Raw genomic sequence first — 4498 nt, 5'->3', positions numbered from 1 at the left:
GCCATGAGAATGCAACGTGGGCAGCGTATGACCACATGTGGATGATTTCAAGAAATGATTATGAAGAGTATTTCTTAATTTCAGAGAGACATTTCGAAGACAAATCCTGACTCTGTTAAAGACACAGAAATTGGTGAAAGTTAGTTTAAGTGACCAAAGGCGCAACGACCGGTCAGAAAGGTTAAATGATCAGAATTATGGTTTGTTTTTGAAGACATAAAATCGCATTTGATACATAAAATCGGAAGAATTTATCTCCAAACAGAAAATATATGATAGCAAAGTCACATAATTTGCAGTTCGAATTAAACAACTGCCAGCATGTTCTGCAGATCTGTAATCTAGTGACAACTACCTATTCACAAAATTTAAAAATATATTCCAAGTAAAAAGATTTCTTTCAATTAGATAAGTTATCACATAGATCAATATTGCTAATTAGTAAAAGTAGACTAGGTGCACTTTCAATAAAATAAAAATAATAAAAATAAAAAATAAAAAAAAACAAAAACAAAAAAAAAATAAATGGATGCCATTTATACGCTATAGATGTATCGTTCTAGAAGAAAGTGTAGAAACTGAAACAGATATTTGGATATATTCTGTTTGAAAGAAATCAATTTATGGAAAAAGCATATTCGGCTAAAAGCTAGGTAGGTAAATAATACTAGGAGACGTACACATAGACTTCATACATCTACAGTAATATCAGATGAGAGTCCCTAAAGGATTAATGATGGTACGCTTTTTTTAAAATCTGTGTGTTAAAGGGACACTTTAAGAGATTATTCACACAAATCCAGGAATAAGGATTACTTTCTGAAAACTGGAAGGGGTAAGTGATTTTAGTCGTTTTTGAGAGGGGTAAACCGAATCAAAGGACATGATTTTGAGTTTGCTAGTAATATTTCCCTTATACTCATATCAATCTTGTAGAAAATTATGTGTTCTTTATGTTACTTTTTTCTAGTTCGAAGGTTATGAGGACGTGTTTTTTAAATATTACTCATTGAAATAAATCTCAGTTTGTGAACCTCTACGTATAAGAATGCATTTGAAATTCAACCCACAATTTAAATTTGTTGATATTTTGACTGGTTCCATTACTGATAAGAAAGACATGTAAAAGGGATTATCAGACTAAAAAATTATGTCAGTTTTGAAAACCGAAGACTTTATTATGAATAGTGAATTATTTATATATTTCTTGAAGTTAAGGATAACGATTTATCTGTGCGCTTCAATTTCATACCTTTAAAAGCACTGGTGATAATTGAATAAATTCATCTAACTGTTCAAACAGAAGTACGAGTAATTCCTGTCGTTTTTTTTAGGGCCGAAAGATATATTGGTAATCTAATACTAATACTATTATTAACTAATAGCTTATTAACTAAGAGCTTAACTAAGAGACTAACTAAGAGACTAACTAATAGTTTAACTCATCGATTAATAATACTAGTTTACCAAAAAATAAAAAAGTTATGTACATTTAATGTTACTATATTGGTCCTATGTATTCCATTGGACATAAATTCAAACATTAAGTATTGGATGTTAATCCATTTAATTTTTATTTTATATAAGAGATAAAAAAAGATAAAATTAAATTAGCATTAAGGATAAAATTAAAGTTTAATGAAATATTTTATTAAAACGCAAAATAACAGACAAGTATCAAATTCACATATAATGTTAACAGTGTGTTCAACGTATTATATGAAAAGGAAAATAGGTCAACTGGACCTTTCTCTCAATTATTTATTTAGTCGATATTTATCCATTGTTCCTTTTCCATCAATGACTTGTTTTCTTCATAAAAGTACGATCAAAACGGAAATAACAAGAACCGTATATAATTTAACATTTCCAGTTTTTGCATGACTTTTCCTATATTGATTATATTGATCTCGCCCGTACGACTAGTGGAGTAACATTAGCATGACTTTCTCAGCATTACTTTCTTAGATTAGGTTCTACACATAAGAAAGAACAAATAATACCTCTACGAACAGAATAGTATTGAAATTTAACGATTAAAAATAAAAATATAATTAATTAATTGATTCAATTATTCTACAGCAGGTTTATGAAAATTGTTAATAAAAACTTTCAAAGCAAAAGTAATAAAACTCCAGAAAAATATGCGTACAAAAAAGTCAAGTACGGCTTTGGATCAGTTGGTTAAGGTGCGCTGATTCTGAGCTTCACGTTTGGCAGGACCCGAGTTCGATTCCTGGTACTTGCAGTCTCAAAATATTATTTACGAATAATTAAATGCAAGAATTATTTTCAACACAACTTACGATGGGTATTTGATAAATCTCGAAACAGCTGTATGGTCAGCCAAAAAATCAATTAATTAAAATAATATAAAAAATAAAATTTTTGTTGTTGTAGTTCACTACTGTTCGAAGAAACCTCTTTATATATTGGTTAAAAAATATTTTTTTGTTATACATGTGTTTATAACTTTGGAAACTACTAAACTGATTGAAAAACAAAATATGAACCGATTATGGACGATTACATTATCTTTAATTTGATATTGTGGTAGACTTCAGTATGATACAACATATAAAGTTACATCCGAAAAAAACAAAAAAAAATTTCAAAGTAACATATCTCGAAAACCGAGTTTAGTGGCCCAATATTCCCATTATAACTGAAACTTAATACCACGTAATTGATTTGGAGAGAAAAGTATGTTGTGAAATTTATTTTGAATGCACTGAGTGAAAGTTTTCTATGAGAGGGAATTTGAGGGAGCCAGTAAAGGTATTTATACATTTTTTTTTTAAATGGTTTAAAATCAATTAAATTGTTAAAGATATTTAGAAGAAATTTAATAAAGTCTATGCATAAAACGCAATTTGAAAGGTATTGGAAACGCAATCCAACTTGAAAGGTATTGGAATCACAGGTATTGGAATCAAAGGTATTGGAATCAAAGGTATTGGAATCAAAGTTATTGTTGATTTGAACTCTGTGGGAGTTTTCGAGATGAACTAAAAATCGAATATGTTGATTGTGTTGAAAATTAACAAATTTGTTGAATTTGCTAAATGAACCATAAAGTGAGAAAAGTATCTGTAATTATTTTCCAAAATACTTGAATTATATATATTAGATGAATTTGTAAAATGTAAAGAATTTAACGTGTTTAAATCGCATAATTTGTGAGATATCTGTGAAGTGGGCATATTTTAATATTCAATAACTACACACACACCCCGACACGCCCTCAGTTGAAGTCGAAGTTGCAAGGTTTAAAGCGATACAAACAAACCAAAAAACTAACCTTAAACCAAAATAACATGCAAATATTGGCCGCCGGTGAAGCCAACAACAATAAAATAAAAATAACAACAAAAGCCAAAGGATACTAAATTTATGGGAAAATAAGGAGGAAGCTGATTTGTTGGTTTGGTACAAAACAAATGCTTCGAATTTCAAGCGCAAATCCCGAAAACAAACTAAAAATTTTTGTTTATATTGTTTTGAGTTATATAAAATTTGTAAATAATACATACACATATACATACACCTACATATATTCATTGCATACAGTTGCATACCGATAGTTTTATATATATCGCACATAAATAAATATATATATATAACATCTGTACCGGGACATACATACCATGGATATAATAAAGTCAAACTGGGCCTAACTTGACAGGTATGTGGTGTGTGGATGCAGGTAATTGATGTGAGTGTTAATACATATGTATGGCCGAGAATTGTACTTATGTATATCTTGTTTTGTTGTTAGTTGGTTAACATAAAAAATTTTGCCCGGAGTTATATAAAGGGAATAAAATTGTAAGGGTATATGCGAAAGGATACCTTTAAATTATAGAAATAAATTCAAACAAAGTGACGGCGATGTTGCTGCAGGCATATAGAAAAGGATTCGCTGTTTTCGGATAGGTACTGGTGGAGTATGACCAATACAAAACAAATACAAGGGCAAAACCATCGTCAAAGGCATCAAAGGTGAAAAACCTTTTGTGTTTAAAAATGAGTATGAAATTGCAAATTAGTATTAACGTAGGTTTGAGGGGATGTTGAGTAATGAAACATGATTGCCCAAGAGGGCTGCAGAGCCGCGAGCTATAGATGTATATTGAAAAGAAAGTACTTTAATTTAAAATTTAGCTGGAAGTATTATTCTAAAATTGACATTTTTATTGGGACTTTAGCAGTACATATCGTTTAGAAAGTTTCATTATCGTAAGAGGAAAATTCCATATCCACAAAGTGCAAAAATGATTAATTATCAGATATTTTAATGAAACATGAAGTTCTTACATAAAGGATTGAAGAAAACATTTTTTTTTAGTTTTACTTTAGTTTCAGTTTCATATCCTTTTTTGGCCTTAAGGACAATTTTATATATTTTTGTCTTTTCATACTCATGTGCACGAACATTGGCAGTTATATGAGTTCATATAGGTATAAATGTTTCTATGTAGATGTACGTTTCTTCCTC

This window comes from Teleopsis dalmanni, chromosome 2 (genome assembly GCF_002237135.1).
Source record: "Teleopsis dalmanni isolate 2A chromosome 2, ASM223713v2, whole genome shotgun sequence".
In the NCBI taxonomy this organism is placed as follows: Eukaryota; Metazoa; Arthropoda; class Insecta; order Diptera; family Diopsidae; genus Teleopsis; species Teleopsis dalmanni.
The sequence above is the reverse complement of the archived record's forward strand: the minus strand, read 5'-3'. Positions refer to the sequence as shown.